Here is a 21330-nt window from a genome sequence, read left to right on the forward strand (position 1 = left end):
AATTGCAGATGAAACTACTGGGAGATGTTCTTGCAGAAAGGAAAACACTGTATGATGCTAAGTATTCTCCAAGAGTGCATTAATGGGTCTCAGATTGACTCAAATTTGGTTTTAATCTTTTTGGTTTTGGATAAAATAAATCGGGTAGCAACAATTCATCTCAAATAATGTTGTGTAAATATTTTCTTTAGTGTTTGTGAAGTGCACAGATGCCTGCAATGGAAAAGCCCAAGAGAAAATCAATAGTGGTAATACAAATGTTGAAGTATACAATAAATAGTAAATAAGACATAAGGTCACACAACGGATGCTTAATATAGAATACAATACTGAATATTACTCATTATGAAATTGCTCTCTCTCTTGTCTATCTTCTCTATCACAAAAGATAGCAGTTGAGAAAAAGATTGTGTGTGAAACTTGATCATCAAAATTCATAGGTAACCTTAATTCCAGCATTTTCAAAATTTTCAGTGCTGAACTTTAAATCTTCCAACTTTTTTTGTATGTTTGAGAGAATTTGTACACATCAGACTATACTATAGTGTTCTTTTTTAATATAATTTGTGTCTATTTCTCTCTTTATTTTACATACCTAGTTTTCAACTTCAGATTACTGAAATAGTCGAGCTGAGATGTATATGACAAAATATACATAATATTCATCTGATTCTTTATTATAATATCTAACTCACTTTTTTGTCTCCACTTCTACAACAGGCTATGTATCTGACTGTTTTAAGTTTCCTTCTTACTGCTGAGCCTTTAGCCTGCTCATGTTCAGTTCATTCCAAGGAGTGATAATTTTTCTGGAGCTTGCTTTTTCTGCTCCAGCAGTTCATGTAGTTCATTTTGGATCCAACTCATGTCACTAATCCAGTATACATTTAACATGTATGTTTCCCCTGGGCAAGGTGCTTATATCTTATTGCACATCAAGTCCATTCACATTCCTAGTATCCATTCAGTGCTCTGCTTCTATGGCATATAAGGTGAGAAAGCACTACAATAATATGAGGACAGCATTGTGAATGAGATGTGTTCCATAAGGGTCTGCTAATGGGTTATAGACTGATACCACTGTTTTAATTGCAGTGGTAAATATTTTGTAATTATATTGCAAAGATATAAGAGCCATCTGTATTTTGACTTTCAGAAGAAACAAAAAAATATGGTCTGTGAAATACTTGGTCAAGCATATCATAGAATCATAGAAGCATAGAATGTCCCCAGTTGAAAGGGACCCATAAGGATCATGGAGTCCAACTCCTGGCTCCACACACCACCACCAAAATCAGACCATTTGCCTTAGAGAGGTGTCATTTACATGTCAATTTCACTCTTAGAATTCCAAACAGTCAATTAGCAAAAGTTGATATTTCAACTGAGGCTTTGAACATCCACCTATTTTCAAAATACAGTTTAGGTGACTGTTGTTGAAAGTGCTCATATAATCCTTTAAAAGAATGTCTCTCGTTTTGTCTAATGCATCTTTATTGAATGAAGCCAAATGTCTTTTTTACTAAGATGAATTTCTCCCTCTTGGTATTATTAGTGGCCCATTAGTTATAGCAAATGTTTCAAACATAAAATGAGTATGGTCTCAAGTCACATTATTTATATACCTTAGATTAGAATAGAAAATGTGGGGCTTCTTTTCAGTGTTATACAGATGTATCTGTCATGGAAAGCGTCCTACTCATGCCTTTGCCTACATGTTTATAGCAGTTACCTCCTGACCCACAGTGTTTGAATTTCAAGATCCAAACTTACACCATCTGTTTGAGTTGAGTTGTTTTCATTCCTTTTCTATGGCCTAAGGAAAATGGATTTTTAAAAGCTGGTTTGTTGCTACACTGTTAATTCTAAGGGATCAGCTATAAGTTCTTCTTAAATTCAGAAGAAAAAATTGTAAGTAAGCCACTTGAACATTTTTGTAGTCTTATGTTTTCCTCTGATGCTTATGTAACTGAGAATATTTCTACTCTGGAAACAAATTTAAATCAACTCCTTTTACTATTATATATAGTTTATCACTTCGCCTTAAAGATTTGTGATCTTGCCATGGTTGTTTTTCTCACTCATATTTCTGCACTTTAACATTATGGTATGTGAATGCTGCTACCTTGCACTTACTACTAGTATTAAAATGAGAATATAAATGTCAGAACTGAACGAGCCTTGACTGTCAAATACGAGCTTCTGTAGCATTCATGGCTAATGGTCTAATCATTGGTGCAAAACGTTGAAATAATTTGCTTTCCCTGCTTGTTTTTACTGGCCAGGATGCATATGGGAGCTGTGTGCTCAGTCATAATCATGCTCCACAAAGGCTGGAAGTGCTCCCTTTGCTCTTACAGTCATTAGGCCAGCCAAAGTGAAGGCAAGCCCATTGACAAGACAGAACGGCAATAATTTATTTTCTATTGATGGGTTGTGACAAATCATGTTTGGAGCAGTGGCTGCATACCGTGGGGCTACATGAAGAAAGACTGTGATGGGCCTAGATGAAGATCTTCACAGCTCATTTAGTCCAAATGTAGCCACCTGGGTGGTGAATCGGTTCAACGTACCAGCACAAGCACTCCCGCACAAAATGAGATCACTTACAGGCAAACCATATAGGGGTTCCTTTGAGACATTAATCAAGGGGGTTGAGCTGTCAAAACACGGATTTCAAAATTAAGCAACGCAAGAAGGATTAAAATGCAGCAACATCAGAGATTTAAGTATATAATTTCCATCATGCAATTCCAGGTATGGAAAGGAGCTCAGAAGAAGAATGATGAACTTTAAATGGGTTAAGTGAAATATTAAGGGTGCTTTCAGTAGGGAAGATTTTTACAGATGTTAATTAGTAAAAGCTGCATGAGAATTTATTTAAGCTTGGGCACACCCCCTTCAACTTTCAGCTGACAGGTCAAATTAATTTATGTGCTTCCTACCAGTGCATAACACAGTTCATATCTTATTTAAATTTACTTTTTTCCAAGACCCACTGATGTGCTTAGCATCTGACATCTCATGCTGTTTCAAAATACAGATGGATATTTTATTTTGCAGAATACGAAAAGCCTGCCACATTTATATTATCAACTCTATTTATAATTTATTTCTATAGAAAAAAAAAAAAAAGGAATATTGAGATCTGACTCTAAGGGTTTTGCACACATTTTTCTTTTTCTTTTTTTTCTTTTGTGTGTGTGTGTGTGTGTGTGATTTTTGTTTCCTAAGAGATTCTGCTGTCTGTATTTAAAGTCAGATATCCTCTCATGCAGTGATGTATCTGTCAATCCTTTCAGTGGAAGTACTCTGACCTGAGCAACTAAGACCTGCTTCAGGTGTTGTGGGGGCTGCATTTTCTTCACATATTGTCCAACTCCCTGGAGGGAGGAAAGCAAGAAGAAACCAGAGGGGCAAAGTTCCTTTTATCTTCAGAAAACCTGTGAAGTAGGCATCTCTTCTGCCTGGCATGTGCTGGAACAAAATCTGCTGCCTTCTCTTTTGCCTCCTGTGTCTTCCTCCACTGTTAACTTGGCCAAATGAACAATCTGGATTTTATACACGAGGAGTAAATTATCAGTGCCTCTAAAATGTGTGTCTGGAACTGATAAATGAGTAGGAGTTGTTTCGTTGTTAACACAAACAGTGTCACCTGCTTACTGATGACTATCCAAGGAGGTATCCAACATTCTGTATCCCTAACCCATTTGCCTTGCGCATCTTCCTCTTATGCTGTGGGCATGTAGCCCATAGGGGAGTCCATGGCAGTTGCTACTTATTCCTCACACAGGTATAGGCACTGAAAATTCAGTGTTAAAGTTGTGCTAAGCACAGAAGAAACAATTTGACTTCATAAAAGTAAGGACTGGAATGGAAAATGACAGAATTAAGATCTTCCTGCGTCATGCTTTTTAAAATTAGTCCAAATTCTAATGTTCTGTGTTCTAACTCATCTAATAACACTGATTGTTTTCATTTAATAAGATATTAGTTATTAATATATATTATATAATGAATACATATTAGTTATTAACTATGTTTATTAGTTGTATTTATTGTCCTAATATCATAAATTATTGTGTTTTCTTTTTAAGAAAATTCAAAATAAATGAGGCAGAACTAGAACAATTACATCTTTTCAATAATCTTGAAGTTCCTGTTTGTATACTGCTTCAGGAAGTACATTAAAAAAATAAATAAATAAAGTGAGATAATTAGTGTAACACGAACAATGCAAAGGCCAGTATGTAGCATCTAATATGCCTGGTAATCTGTGGGAAGAGGAAATTTTTCCATAGTGTCTTCTATGCTTTCTTTAAATGGGCATCTCCTCACATTGTGCTTCTTAGGAGCGCATTGAAAAGACAATATTTAAAGGTTAAAAATATAGCATTATCTTTCACTGTGCATATGTTCCAGGCCATAAGATAGATGTGGTTTTCTTATGGTATTTCATATACCTTTTTTGCAGATTTGCTGGCTGTTTTTGTTTTGGATTTGTGTAGCTAATGTAGAGTAGTGCAAAAGCAGTGTGCCTTGATTATAACTTGAGCTCTGTGCTACCTGCATATTGCATTAATACAGGAAATACAGTAATTAATTTTTCTAAATAATTATACTAGGCATTGAAATTTTTATTTTTTATTTGGTATTATTTTTTTCTCTAAGGTAGCATGACAGGATAACTGTCTTGCATAAAAACCAAGATCATCACTCTTTTTCACTGCCTATCAACTAGTTTGTGCTTAACCAAGCGCTTATTTATTAGTTCTTAATGGTAAGGTCTATGAGGTTACTACACCTGAGAGAAAAATCTGTAAGACAGGCTTTCTAATTAATCACAGGGAGGGTTCAAGAAGGTCTTGTTATTTCTATGTACAGTAGAATTTATGTAGCCTATTACATGTGTTGATTGTTAAAAGTGCTGCTCATTTTCCTTTCCTAAGATCTGAGACTTTTTTTGGCAAAAGTGTACCATTCCTAACATTTTGTTTTGTAATGATGCATGTAAGATGTACGTAGAGACAGATCTCACTTGTTGCCTGTTTGCCCCTTCAGCATCGAGACCAAAAAAAAAAAAAAAAAGAAAGTAAGAAAAAAAAGGAAAAGGGAAAAAAAAAAAAAAAGGCAAAACAGAAACCTCTCATGAAAAATACATTCACTTACTTTACAAGGAATGGAAAATGAAAATCATGGAAAATAATTCAAGATTACAGTTGCTGTGTATGCTAGCTAGGTTGTCTACTCTTAAATGTCTGTTGAACATGATTGTTTAGTGAGATGGAATAGACTGTGTCCTTTCCATTTGGGACAGTCAGAGCTCTTAATGCTAGAATATGAACACTCAAGAGTGAGGAAAGCCAGAGAAAACTTTTACTTTTCACAAAACTCACATACTGAAATTTCTTGTTTAAAAAAAAAGAAAAAAAATCCTTCTTTTGAAATTGGACAGGAAACTTATGGAAGTGAATATCTGCCACACCATCTTCCCAAAGCAGAAGGACTGTCAAGTGCTAGAGAAAGTTGTCTGTCTCTATGACGGGGAAGAACAGGGAAGATAGAGTAAACAGCTCTTTGGTCACTGTCATCATAACAGGTTAAAACTACCCAGACTGATCCTTATGATAGCTCAGAGAAACTGTGGATGCTCTGTCCTATATTCATACATCAGTGCATTTCCCTTCTCCCCCTACAAGTCTTCTTTCTTCTTTTGTACTAGCATGTTACTCTTCTCTTGTCACCTAGTCTACATGTTTTCTTTCTAAGCATCTGTGATTTTTGAATTTCAGCCTCTTGAAGAGACTGTTCTTGCAAAACTGTCCTCACTTCACTTCAGAAAGGTGACTTCTCCACAGGGAGAAACAGCAAGGAAGCTTGGAGGAACTTACACTTCATTTACACTGTGCTTACATTTTGTTTGCTAAGATCTCCCATTTCATCAGATTATGATACAGAGTCCCTGTATTTGCCAGTGAGGGCCTCCATGCTGAATTTCTATGTCCTTCAGCAAAGGCATACGTTGAATCTCTGAAATTCTTAGAGAAATAGCCACCTCTCTTCTACTCAGAAGAATATCCCACAGCTGCCTGGTTCTACAATTATAAATTTTGATTATTTATAAGTAGTTCAACAAAGTTTGTAAATAGAGATAGAGGTACATATTTACTGATGAAAAGTTGCCCAAATACATCATGTTCTTCATCCTTGGAAGAGTTCAAAACTTGACTGGATGTAGTCGTGAGCAACCTAACATAGTTTAGCCTATTTTGAGTGAAGTTTTGTAACCCTTCGAACTTTGGTTGCACTCCTGTGTTTCTTAAATTATTTTATAGTATACTAATTTGCATTTAGGGAATTCCAGATGAAAATTTGGCTCAGAAAGTGTAATACTTTTTTACAAGTATGTTAATAATGGATAAGCAACTAATTGTTTCTTACTAAGGATAATTATGCAAGTGCCTATACCTAGTATGTGCAGGTTTGTGTACAGAAAGACATTATAAGTAAACACAAATCCATAAACGAGGCTAATTTATCATGAGGTACAATTTAGTTATTAGAAGAACACGGGAAAGTTTAGATTTTCCATGATTTCATATGAAGAATTTTCATCACCACAGGATAGTAATACAATCTTTTATCCTGAAATATACAATCTAAAATAGAATACATTTACAAGCTTCTTATATACTGTAAAATTAATGCTACTATATCCACTTGAATCATAGTTTTCATCTTTGTAACTTTGCATGTAATGGGCATTGTCAGAAAAAAATCTTAAAAACATTCATTCTCTGAGGATTTGATTTTATACAGAAGATAGGTCCAGTATGGTCATAGAGAGGGTATTATTTTTAATATCTTTCATATGTCTCCTCAGTTTTATATTCCTGAATTATTCATTCAATAGTACTTCCTGCGTAAGAGTTCTTGAAAGTTGCCTGGAAAGAATAGTGCAATTTTGGTTCATCAAGTCTCTTGCTTAGAAAGTCATTTTAAGGCTCTGGTGTTGTTAAGAAAGGGTTAATTTCATTAAGATACTGAGAAGGCAGAAATAAATAATAGAAATGCATAAAACATGTTCCCTCAGAATATCTGATGTTACATAAATTTGAAATAGAAGAATTACAGGATGTTACAGGTTGTATTTGTAATAGGGATGTATTCTTCATACTCAAACATCTACAGGTAAGATCCTGGATTGAAAGGAGTGATGCTATTGGTAATGTTGAAAAAACATTAATGCTATTGATAAAAAGCAGTAAAGCCATTCAAGATCGAAAGTGGGAACCTGATATAAATCCTCAAAGATACGGTCTGAAGAAAGGTACGCAGGGATAGTCTCTACATGAATACTGATGAACTGCCATTGCACTGCCAAGAGCCCAGGTCCCCAGAGCTTTGGTTGGCCAACACTCACTGAAATCACAGAGGCTAAGAGCATATGTGAGTGGATCCCTTCCTTTTCCCTTCTGATAGCATCACTAAAATGATGTGTAAGGTAATGTTAGCCATAAGAACCACTTCCATCAGTTGTTATATTGAAAATCTACACTTGCCAGAAAAAAAAAAAAAAAAAAAGAAATTGTATTCTAGGTTAATATTTGGTATGTGAAATTTCTTTAAGATTAATTATTTTGGGAGCAGTTTGGGCTGGAGATGGATATAGCACAGCAAGCTTCAATTTTATCAAAATGGCAACTGCTGTGGCCCCATTATTAAGCTTTAATACTCACAAAAACTTCAATTAATTGGATTTTTTCACCATAACTTTTTGTTTGATTTAAAGTACCGTGTAGATTTGTTATAGAAACTTCATTTAAATATGGATTTAATTAGAAATGTTTTATAATTTTAATGAGTCTTAAAAGTCTTTTGATGAGCAGTCAGTGTAATTATGGTATTTAAAATGATTTGATAAATGCATACTTTATAATTTACCTTCCTTGCAACTGTGTTTTCATGCTGGTTATTTTTAACGCGAAGAATTGTTTCATTTTGTGTCAGTTTATCCTCCTCTTCCTTCCACAAAATGTTTTATCTCTGAAATAAAATTAAATATGCATGATACTAGTAGTATTGGAAAATATTGTAATAGCACAGTTAAAAATCAATCTAAGAGACAAAAATTATTTTCATTTTGTTAGAGAAGTGACTAAATTGATAATTTGTTATCTAGAAGTAAATTACAGACTAGCTTTGTCCTATCTATGTTGTTCCTTTTCAGATTGAGGAAATTACCTGCAAAATTGATGCAGAAGGCATACTGTACTAGGTATTGTGCTATCAGCAATCTGCTCCACTGCCACAACATTAAGAAAGAAAGAGGCTCAGCAAATTTAAGAAATTAAGGAAGTTATAGAACAAGCAGTTGAAAGGAATTTTTTTTAAAAGGACTTTTAAATGCATTGTGTACTTTATCACACCACCTACCAGAAGACCACCACTGTCAGGTGCTGTCTTGGAATTGTTCAGAGACAGAGCACATTAGATCTGCACGTGTAATATACTCCTGTCAGATTGCTTTTTATATGTCTTTGGATATGTTTTAATTAATAGACTCGCAGTAAGTTGTGCCTTTAATGCAGAACAGATAGCTAATATTAGAGTGACACGTCTAAAGAAAGCAGAGAACAAGAATTTTTCATGTTGTTTCTCATGACTACAATACCAGATAATAAATCAGTCAAATCTTTTCTGACCAAACGCTCCAGGAGGGCTGCATATGGGAACATAAGAAACAGATCTTTATGTTTACTTACTGAAGGAGTACTGTAGGGAAAAATACACGAATGTAATGTGACATGGTTCAACAGCTCTCGTTCCCTGATTTGGTCTCCTTGTAGATCTCTGGTCTTGAGTTAGCCATGTCTGCTCAGTGCAAAGCTTTACTGTCTCACTCAGAAATGACTAGAAGAAGGGTAAATGTGCAATGATATCCACCTGAAACATTCACCCACATCCAGCAAATTGGGCATATCATTCTTAGTTTTATGTAGATCTGTGTGTGGGTTTCCATGCTGCAACATTAGGCAGCAGTAAGTACAAATTCCTCCTTCACAACAGTTTGACTTCCACGATTCTTAGCTCTCTTAATAAATCGTATGGATTTTAGGGCATAGAGCTTTACAGTAAAAAGCACATTCAAGGAAGAGTATATGACCCAAACACCCTTGTTTTTTTTATTCAACTTTTATAAAGGAGAGGTCAGAGTCTTTTTGACAAGAGAGTATTTCTGTCTTGGTTTTTTTGCAATACTGCGGGTGAGTTTTAAACACCGATGCTCTAGTTCAAGTGCATCTGAGAGGCAGAACAGAATCATAGAATCATAGTCATAAAATGGTGTGGGTTGGAATGGACCTTAAAGCCCGCCCAGTTCCAAACTCCTGCAGTGGGCAAGACTGCCACTCAACAGATCAGACTGCCCAGGGTTGTTAAAAGTTGAGTGGTCAGTAAGGTAAAAGAGTAGGTTGGTGTTTATTGACTGCAATTTGAATGAACATAAAATAACGAGCCAATACTGCAGTTGTTTTGTGCTTGACCTGTCAAAGGTTCCTATATTCATAACAATTTTTATGTAGGCCACAAGCACTTCATCTCTGCCTATGAAGTGACTTAGCCATGATTTACAATGTCTTTGTCGTGACTTTAGTATGTTGTAACTAGACAGATACAGCATATTGCTACCTGGTTCCCACTTCTATCTTTACAGCACAGATTCTGCCATATCTGTGGATGCTTCAGACGCTTTAGAAACACAGAAATTGCTGCTAGGATGAAATAAAAATTCCAAGTGCCCGCTGCGTCAGTCACTAGGTTATATGATCCTAAGGCTCCTTGTAATTTCTAAATCCATCATTCTTATTAAAAATACTAAATAATTAAAACCATTTCAATACATTTTCAGCAACGTATTCTCTCAATATTTTATCCTAGAATAAAGTTCACAAGATGCACCACAAATATGTAGTGAGAATGCTGTCTGACTTAAGCAGAAATATAGAGAGAATTAGAAATTCAAAAAGGAGAGAGACACTGCACTAACTTTGGCTTCCTGGTCTCATTTATTGTAATATCCATCATTTCTTTATTTCTTTGGCAGCTCTTTGTGCAGGAATTGTTCTTTTTCTGAAAGCACTGAACTTTGTGCTGATTTCTGATTTTTAGAAATAAAAAGTGTATTACTAGGAGCTCAAATATGGTAAGGAATTATATTTTTTAACTCTTTGCTACCTCAAATCCATCCTAATCAGGATAGACGAAAGTGTTTAGTGTCATGTTCTTTGAAACAGCTGCAGAAAAGTTAATAGGCTAGAATTCCTGCTTCAAATGCTGAAAATGGCATTATTTTATAGGCATTTTGCCAGATGCTGTAGGCTCCACCTACATTTGTCTTTTGGAGGTCTTCCAGACCTTCGTATATAGAAGTATGATATTTGAATCACATATAGATTTCATTGGCTGTGTTTCAGTATACTTGGTAAATAAAGAAGGAATGGAAGTGATATTTAAGTCAGAAATTTTTGAAATAGTTCCCATCCTGCATCAAGATGAAACCCAAACCTTTCTGAGTTCATCTGCATACACACAAAGCCAGGAGCCTGGCAGCTGGGGATTGCACCAGCGCATGGGAGACCCTTCCTTGCATGTCTTATGCATGTGATTAGAATTGGAAAGGTTCAGCCTGTCCCGCAATGGTGATTTCTTTCTTTTATGCTAGGGAATTAATGAAATCCTCATTGAATCATGGTACTGCAAACTGACAGCCCTTGCACATCTTGTTCTCCATGACTTGGACCAGGAAGCAATGTAAGGATGTTTAGCTTTTCCCTGCATGGCAATGGCCAAACCAGCACACGGCCACAGGAAGGAGAGATATTTCTTGATTTCTTGAAATCTTTGAGATCTTTTCTTGATCTCTTAAAAGATGGTACACAGCCATAAAAAATATTTTCACCAGCAAAGAACAAGAGCCTTTGTGCTGCACTTGTAACAGTCTGCACCAGCAGAAGTGACCCACTGTTATTGTTGCCACTGTTATTGTTGCCACTGTTGAAACTCACCACCCAGTGCCTCCCTGTGCTCACATCCACTGCTTGATTTCCATAAATGTTCAGCAAGTGTCAATGAATGTCAGTGGGTGTCATCTTTTCCCGCATGGAGGAATTCAGTGACACACCTTTGCTTCATTGACACCTTGTCAGGCACCATTCTGTCAGACTGCTTCTCTGCTGCCATCTGTCACACAGCAACAAAATGTAATGGGGTATTGGTGGGAAGGTCCAAGCCCTACTGCCATACTGCCAGCACCTGCTTCTGATGCCATGGGCCAACGTCATAAAATATAAGCCATTACTTTCAGAGCAGTCCTTGAAATATTGATGATATTGGTGGCACAATGATCACGTGCAGTTCAACTACATCTACATGCCTTAACCAAAAATCTGCATGTTATTATTGCTTTCTTGCATGTTATTATAAATCTCCTCCTTTCTCTAACTGTCATTCCTGACATCATCTGTACGTTAGACAGCCATCTGTAAAACTGCCTTTTGCTTTATCTGTTAAATAATACTTCCCTTAGCTAAAGTAGCCTAGAAAATAATGCCAGCAGAGAGTTTAGTGAATCATTTGCCAAATGTTCTTTTCACTAGCCTGATAGGAAACTAATTAAATGTTTGCTGGAGATAGATTATGTTCAAATCAGTTTAGATTTATTGTACTATACTTGTGTATTGGTTTCTTTTTTGTCTTTGTATCACAGTGTTTTTGGTACACTAACAAGTGTACTGGAAAATAATTTAATAATCACTTTCCTTAGCATTTAGGTTAAGTACAGCAAAGTCCCTCAATCACCTCTTGCATTAATAAAACCAATATTACAGTTTAAATTATTCTACTGGATGAATTTGAAAACTAGAGTCTCACAGTCTTTAAAACAATATTTGTACAGTAGCATTTGACTTTCCAAAGAAGGAGGAGTGGAAAATAGCTACCAGAAATGTGAAGTATTTTAAGGCATTTCAGCATGTAGCATTTCTGTTAAATCATCTGTCTTTTCAGCTGCTAAAGTAAGTGCATGTCTGGAATTATAGGAAAAACTATTTGCAATACCTTCCTCAAGACTGGTTTTATGCAGGTGAGTTTGGCATGCTGCTGTGTAGTCGCTGTTCTTTGTAATGGTGCAAAACCACATGAAATTTCCCTTTATTTATTCATCTGTTTCTACAACAACAGTTTAAGTGAGACCTGAGCTAAGCAGAAAACAACGAGACAACACAGTTCCTTACCTGTTTGTTTTTTTGGTTTTTTGTTGTTTGGTTTTGGTTCTTTTTTTCAGAGAAGATATAGGGGAGTTTCTTCTAGTCCCTTACCTGAGTTGCCAGGTGCTGGTCTGCCTGAATGATTTCCAGAATTTTCAGTCCTCTTTTCACTCACCTTTCTCTTAGCATTTGTGATGTGACAATGTTTTCCAGATACAATTTCCCCTTTTCTAAATGTAAAAATTGCTTACGCTGGTACAGATAGTGTTATCTTGCATGGGGATGATGCTTGGAGCAAAGTGGGGAAAACAGTAAGATTTTCAGTTCCAAACATTAAAGAGGTCTTTATTAATTTACTTATTTAGTATAAACCTTTCTAGAAAGAGGTGTTAACCTGCTGACAATGAAGCATACTATGGACAGAAACCACGTTTATCTATGTTTATCTCCTTCTCTGTATTTGTTCATTCACCTGTTTGCTAGTCTGAAATTGATTTGTCACATTATGTAGATGTTTAAATATAGATTATGTTTTTCTTCTTTGAGATCGTATCCCTGCACGAATTGCTTGCTGCTTTTCCAGTATATCCCCAGCAGTTCTCATTGAGCATGAGACAGGGCTGCACAGCCTGTCACAGAGTTTTGAAAATAAATAAGATATAGTCGTTAGGCCTACTGCTTGTTGAATTCAGTTTTTCTGTATCTAACAATGGAAACTAGCCAATTTATTATGGCCCTTCATCCCCTATGTTGTTTCATTTTTGGCATATCTCAATCTCTACCATTAAAGAATTCATCCTGACTCAGTTTTTGCCATCAGTGGTCATGTCATTTTGTGCACAGCTTCCATACTGTTGCCCTTTAAAGAGTATATCAGACCTGAAATAAATTATTGTGTATTTTATATATTAGACATCCATTTCCTATAGGACAAGAAATAAGGCAGTGGCCACATACCACTCTTTATTGGAGGGACCACATTTACCCTCCAAGTTTCAGGCATGGAAATGAAGTAGTGGCATGTAGTACAGATACCTGGTTTAGGCAAATTTATGTTGTTTTTTCAGCTACTGCAAAAAGCTATTACAAAAGTTGAAACCAGTTTGATTTTTCTGTATGAGGACAAATTTGCATGTATAAAATAATGAAAAGGAAACTGGTTTTCTTTCCTCGGGGAACAGGTGGCTCCCATTAAGTGAGGTCATTCATGTGGGCTCATCCAAACCCTTGGGAGTACAAGGGCACTTGTAGAAGTATTTGATCACCATCTATGCTAAAACAGCAGAATAGCTGTGTGATGGAGGGAATTGTCCCATAGCTAACTGGGCAGGCCAGGACACACAGAACCCCGACTGCTGTGACACCAAGCTTGAGACACACCCCTCACTGACTACTTGTTCCAAGCAGTTCAGCTTAAACTGGTGGACAGAACTACTTAAAAGCATGTTATCTTTCCAGAAAACTACCCACCAGCACTAAAATAGGTGCATTCTGGTGGTCACTGGATTATATCGGAGCAGATAGGTGTTTTTAATACCAGTGAAAGATAGTGATTTTACTTGTATGTGGTACTCGGATTATATTTCCTGTAAAATGCTTTATATATATATATTATATATATATATATATATATATATATATATATATATATATATATATACACACCATCTTGTGATATTCTTTATTGGATTTTTGTCAGCATTTTCCATAAGGTGCTCTATAATTTTAAGATAGCATATAAATGTACTACATCCAAAGATAATTCAAATTGCTAGCTGAAGATTTAGAATGTGTAAAAATGCCAAAATTAAGGCCATCCAAGCAAGTTAATCTGCCCTCCTGACTGCAGGTATGGCTTTCTGAGCTTAGGCCAGTATCATGCAAACATAGCTGCGCTGTTTCCAGAACTGTGAGGAGCTCATTCAGCACTGTCTCTGGCATTTATCTACAACACTCTGTCATGCCATGTAGAAATATTCTACAATACCATCTTTAGTTACATGAGCGCATCATAGTCAGAGCGCAATGCAGCTGCAGCATGCATGAGGAGGGACAACTATGCCATATGGGGCGGCACTAATGGCGGGTCTAATGTTTCCTTTGGTAGGGCTGCCTGCTAGGATTTCTACAGGTGTGAAGGAGATATGGTGTTTGTGTGCCATCTGGGGTAGTTCCACATGGTATGAAGAAATATGATGAAAGCAGGAGACTGAGAGAGCTGGGACTGCTCAGCATGGAGAAGGCTCAGATGTGTGAGTGGGTTCACCTCAATGAGGGGAGCTCATAGTAGTCTCTTCTGAGCAGTGCATAGTAGTAGGACTAAAGGGAATGGACACAGTATTGCAGGAAATTCGACGTAAAGATAGAAAAACACTTTTTCAGTCTAAATGCAGTCAAACTTGAGACAACCAAAAGCTGTCAAATGATCAAATGCAATTTTTCAGCAGACGTAACTTGTGTATGCATTTACAGAATGCACTTATGCCATAGAAACCACATTTGAAAACTTAATGCTTTATTTACACTGAGTTTTCAACATTCATTATAGAAAGCCTTTGTAAATTGAAATAAAAGAGGAGAGTTGAGGAGAGGGAACAAGTAGTGCACAATTTGAAGAGGTGGATATTTTTAGTAGATACATTTTTGGCTATCAAGCTCTACCATGTAATCATATGCAGGTAAAAATTATATTTACTTAATGGAAATGCTGCTAACACTTTGATAATAAGATACTTCTGTTTTGTGAATGTGTGTCTCTTCAGTTCTTCAGAAAGTTATTAACAAGTTATGTAAAATTATAGAAAATGCAAAATAATTTAAAGAGTCATTTCCAGGCACTTATAGCTTATGCATGGTGTTGTTGATCCCGTTATTTCCATAAAATCTTCCATCTTGTATCCCAGCATCATTAGTCTTCTGTGATCATGCATCATACTCACAAGAGTGTATGCATGTATGTGCACATGTATGTGATATATTGTATGAAATTGCAGTATCAAGCATACAAATGTTCTTACTTACTTCAGAGACTCATGTAAACTGCTTCACATGTGCACTAGAGATCCTTGGGATAGTCTAAAGAGGAACTAAAGGAATGGGAACAAGATGCAACCTGCAGGCAATAAGCATATGGGATCTTAGCACCATTATTTCTACGAATATCATTACAGAAATTTATCCTTCATGAATAAACTTTGCTTAAAACTCTAAGCAGTTGGAATAAAAGGCAAAATCTGAGTAAGGCACAAATCTAACAGACTGAAGCTATATAAATGGTTGTCAATAGGGGTTTTATTTGTTTATCTCTTTAAATTTATTAAAAAGCAACAACAACAAAAAATCGAAATTTTGTCTTGAGCAAAAACATTTTACGTAAACTTAGTTTCTGGAAAAGCTGAAAATGTCTTCTGCAGAAAAGTTTGTGAAATCAAAGATACATTCCAAACTGAGATATAATTTTGAATAAAAACCAACATTATTTACCTATAAAACCCTAAAACCAAATGTGCTCATGTTGGATTTAAGCTTTAATTAAATTACTCTTAATTAAAATACTAATCAAGAATAGGTCAACTAAAATCTGCCCTGTTCTTCAAAATCTTTCAGCCGAAGGTTGAACATGAATAATTTATTATTAGAAAAAAAAAAAGAGAGAAAGAGTGGCAAGCAAATTCCCTAAATTCCCTAAACCTGCCAAAATGAGGAACGTTCTAGCATTCACTTCATCTCTCAATAGCATTATAGTTCTAGGATCTGCTGATGTACGTATATTTCTATACGTCTTCTCTTCTTCATGCTATTATAGGATCTAACTCACTCCCAAATGCACAAAAAGGCAACAGTGAGACTCTATTTAGGATGGCACATATTCCATGACTCACAGTGAAGTGATGGAAAGCCAGCTGGCCAAGGTCCAAGACAAAACAAGCCTAATGGGAATTCAGGTGCCCTAGCCCAAGAGGAATACTAGTGGACTGATGCAGTGCGGAAGAGAACTACTGGAAGTGCGTGATGTCTCTCTTCCTTATCCCTTTCTTATTTCAGGTACGATAGGTATCATAAATACTATTGTTTAGGTATTATAGATACTATACTTTCTACCATGCTACACATGTGAAATAAAGTGGTTCAGTTAAAAGAAGACCTAAGAGACAGTTGCATACTATCCCAATGCTGTTCCCTCTCTCTGCGACTGGTAGTTTGGTGTCTGTGGGTCTTAAGACGCCATCCTTCAAAGCTATGAGATAGCAACCAGCAGTAACAGGGAGGCTGGCTAAACACTGCCTCTCCTTTCTAATTGCAATAGGAAAGCTTCTCATAAAATTTTTGCTGTGTGCCTTCTGCTGTCCTCGACAACATTCATATCTGTGTTCTTGCCCTGGAAAAGGGTCTTTCATCATTCTAACACTTGTGAAGTTTCTATTTCAGCTGAGAACTTCTCAGATATCCTTCTAATGTCTTAACTTCAGAGCTGAGACAGGTTAACCTGTGAGTCAGAGCTCTATTCTTTTCTCATGACATACTTTCTAAAATGTTTCCTGCATACTGATTTCTTCAGTACATCCTACTACTGTTTCTTCTTCTGGGTTGGTCTTTGGAAGTAGGAGCATAATGCTGTAGATCCTTCACAGCTATCTTCCTTTTCTTCTTTTTTTTTTTTTTTTACAAGACTGGCGTATTGTAGCATACAATAATTACAAATATATATAAAAATAATTCTCATGGTGTTTCCTCTATATGCTTCCTTATTTTATTGATTGAAAAAAAAATCTGGGAGGACCTGTTTTTATGCTGTTTGTGTATCTGTAAGACAGAAGAATTTAGCAAAGTTTTACTGAATTTTTCAGTTCTGATTTGTCTCTGAATATGGTGGACACATTTTTCACATACATTTTCATGAAAGCAATGTAAGTTTACTCTGCGAGTGAACATTTCTTATTTCGTATTAACAAAATGTGTGACTTAGGTAGACACAGAGACCCCATCTCAACTGGTGTGATTCCATTGTGAATATCACTACCAAAATCTCAACATGCATAGGCACTGTTGCTCTGATTCTTGTTCATGGTACAGAAGCTGTATATCCGATCGCTCTCCTCCCACCTTTGATTTGTATGTCCTTCAGAGGAGAATATATTTATTTGGGTTCAATTACTGACTGAAAAAAATGACTGAAGCAAAGTAGACACCTTTTGAACTGTAAAAATTTAAGGACTTAAAAAATTAGTTTCAGACTTAAAAAAGAAAACAAAAACAAATTTTAACCAAACACAACTTGATTGAACTACCATTAGAAAAATAAAACATTCCCTAACACAGAAGCTGAAAAGATTTTTTGGGACTTGACATTATACACAAATACCAGATTTAAATGGCTTCCTCATAGAGACAAGAGACAAAAAGCACTTTATAGGCTATGATTTCTCGTGCTATAAAATGTATATTTTCAACTGAAATAGGAAATGAAAGCTACAGAGGTGTATATTCTTCTAATACTCAAAAGTGGCAAACAAGATACCGGCTGCTGAGCTTTCTCATCTCACAGTGAAATACAACATGACAGACATGGATAAAACAATCCTTCACTGCCTGCAGGACCTCACTGCATGACTGTCTTTCACAGACTCCAGGAAGCAAAAATATAATTCATTAAAGTGCTCTGTGAGCTGATGGCAAGATATGATATTTTCTTTAAGTTTCTTTACCTCTTGCAGCTTAGTGTATTAACTGTTGTCAATAAAATACTTACTTAAAGGTAAAGGTTTGTTTTGTTGTTTATTTTTTCAATTGAAACAAACATTTGCATGCAAGCTTACATTCGAATTTAGATTTAAATACATTTTAATTTGAATTAACATCAGAAATCTCAAGAACTATCCAAAACCACCAGACTTCATCTCAGGTGTAGATATGAGCACACGGAGATAGACAGTGGTTGTTTCAATTAAGGTGTTGGAAATCTCACCAAAATCCATAAAGCACTCACACAGATCTGAGAACAGGATGTGAGATGGTGGCTGACAATTAGTGTCATGGCTGCAAATGGCAAAAACGAAATACCAAAACACCTGTCTCTGCTTCATGCCTACTTTGTCACTAACCTCTTTCCTTGGAATGGCCAGCAAACAACATCCCACCTTCAGCAAGCAGTCAATAATATGATTATATTACGCAAAGACCAAATACAGGGAAACATGGAGACCTCTTTTGGAGAAAGTACAAGTAATCATTTCACTTCTGCTCAAGTTTAAAAGGTTGGGGGAAATGCCTGCACATGAAAAATGTTCTGTAAGTGGAGTGGGACAACAGGGACAGCTGAGCTGGGAGGGCTGTACAGCTGCAGGGAGGACTGTGCCACAGCTGGCAGGACGCGAGCAATACGTCCCCTGCAGGAAATCTGCACCTATGAAACAATGGGATGAATTTTGTTTCCCTTTCACAAAATTGTATTGATTAGTTGTTTATGCGCAAATTATGGCCTTCTTCTCCCTCATTCAGATTATAGTGTTATTTATAAATAAATTCATTCAGATGGGAGTTTGAAAATTACAGCAAAACAGCTTACTGAAGAAAATGAATATGTGAAAATATTTTCATGAACATTACATGAAACAACATTAAAATACATAAACACAAAAATGAATGTGAGATAAGTTTAAGCACCTCTTCTTTGTTCCTTTCCCACCGACTGATTTTACTCTTCTGCAGTGCTTAGCAAAAAAGACCTTTTTTCCTTATGCTTACTCGTTTTATCAGAATTCCTCTTGAAAATGGTCTGTAAAGCTCTCCAGTGATAATTCAACAAAATAAAAATATATAAACTTAACAGCTCAGAGTGCTTTAAATCTTAATATTTACCCGTGATAGCATTCATGAATGGTATTGTCAGTGTCTGATTTAGATTGGATGTGAATTATGTCACTGTCATCAAATGTACTGCTATTTCTTTCTACAGAGCAATTATTAAACGTTGCCATTATTATTCATTAGGAAGTGCATATTTTCAGCTCTCTGATGTACAGCTGTACAGTTAATGTTTCATCACTTACCAACTTCTCTACAGTAGGACCTGCTTTCCCATAGGAATAGCAATGGTGTCAGTATGGCAAACATCTATTTTATTTCCAGTGGCTGCATTTTCTGGTTTTTTTTTTCCTTCCATGAAGTTATGCATGATGTAAGGTTTAGCAAGTCCTTGTCAAAACTTGTAATTATTACAAAAAGCAATAGATGTCAAAATACTATCTAAGCATTGTTATGAATACATAAAGTACCACTATAAAATATTTATATTAGGGCAATCCTTTCTGTAAACTGTTCACTTTTCATACATTCTTTTTCTATAAGCTTTAAAAAGGGCATGGTTCGTCGCTCAAATAAAACCAGTCAGGAGATTTTTCGAGTTTAAAATACATCTGAATTCTATAGCATTCTTACTTTTCATTTTAATTCTACTAACGTTTACTGCTGCTGTTCTTTTTTTTTTTAATTTCACTTTGGGATTGGTTTGCTTTTCTTGTTTTTTGTTTTTTGGGTGGTTTTTTTTTTTTTTTTTTTTTTTTGCAGATTTTTCTCTTTAATCTTTACACAGTTGCTCTAAATAATGAACAGTGAGTAAACTTCTCAGTGAGAATGAAACTTCCCAAGGAAATTCCTAAAAAAGTACCAAACTGCAGCATGTGCAATTAGTATCGCAATCCATGCAGGGATATGACCAGGAATGTTAACACTTAGAATGCACACTTACTGCTTTACTGTCAATTGCAACAATCCTTTGATTTGTAACAAGCAGCTTAATATATGATATAGTCATTACTATGTTTTTTTAAAAATAAAATTTACAAAATATTTGCAATATCACAACAGAATATCAACGCCACTAATGTATCACAGTGTATTAAATACAGCCCTGTTAAAATATCCTCTGTGGTGTTTAAAAGATGCATTGAAAAATATTTTTATAACTCAGTACAGCAGAGAAACAAACATAATGCAACATTTTATATAAATGGATGTATTGATGCAAGGATAACATGCTTATACCTTGCAAAGGAAACCTGAGCTGCAGCACTTGAACCATCCTAGGGCACTGGATTTTTCTCCCCTCGTACTTTGTTAGCGTAAAGATGCACAAGCCAAGGCTTCTTTCTCTCTTGCTTCATTTATGAGGTGAAGCAGAAGTTCTCCCAGTGCTAGTTATCCTCTTTGACCTCATGATCTGAGGTCTAGGAGATCAGCTGAAAACTTCAGTGATTCACAGTATTTATTTGCGCTGAAGTATTTTGCTGCATCTGTCTGAAAAACATTCTACTGTTTTTTTGTTTCTTCCCCATGATTAACTGTATGCAGTATAGAGAGGAACAGCATATAGACAAAAGTTTTAGGTAGTCCTCTTCAGGTGCATAAAACATTTCACTTGCATTATTTGGTGTTTTGGCATATTTGCAAGAATATTTCCAATGTTTAATTCTGTGAGCGCACTAGAAGTATTGACATGAAAACTTCTACTAAACTTCTTCTAAAGTTTACAAAAGAGACGGTATTTTATTCTAAATACTTGCATACTTTTGAATACGAAGAATATACTGGAAATTTGGTTTAGTACGTATCTGTATGCTCAGAGTCACTATGGTTGTATGAGCTGTATGAAAAATGCAGATGGCGATACAACAGAGTGGTTCACATAGTTTCAGAACCCTTTTGGAATGTCAATTTAATGTCATCCAAGATGCAGCCAGACAAATATGTACATACATAGGTCAGCTCTGAATTTGGAATTTTTTTCTAAGAGCTATGTGACTAATAATTTGAAAGAACAGAGGAGTTGGCTGTTTGATTGATAAGGCTTGTATTTTGGAAGTAATGCATGACGGCAATTTCATTCATGTTCACATCCCTTGAACTGGCTACTGGACTGGTACCACTTGCTATTGCCAAAACAATTGTCGCACATTTTAGTTATGTCAATAAAAACAGATTCCATTTAGGACAAATTTCCAAAGAGTAAATATTGACTATTTCTCCGTTTGAACACAGACATCTGATTTTCTATCCCACTTACAAT

At 35.8% G+C, this 21330-nt stretch overlaps 1 protein-coding gene across 10 annotated transcripts in view; it reads left to right on the forward strand.

Annotated features, from left to right (window-relative positions):
• KIAA0825 (KIAA0825 ortholog) overlaps positions 1–21330 on the forward strand; it is a 235229-nt gene that overhangs the window by 209518 nt on the left and 4381 nt on the right. The window lies entirely within an intron of this gene.

This window comes from Phasianus colchicus, chromosome Z (genome assembly GCF_987193195.1).
Source record: "Phasianus colchicus chromosome Z, bPhaCol1.hap1.1, whole genome shotgun sequence".
Classification (NCBI taxonomy): Eukaryota; Metazoa; Chordata; class Aves; order Galliformes; family Phasianidae; genus Phasianus; species Phasianus colchicus.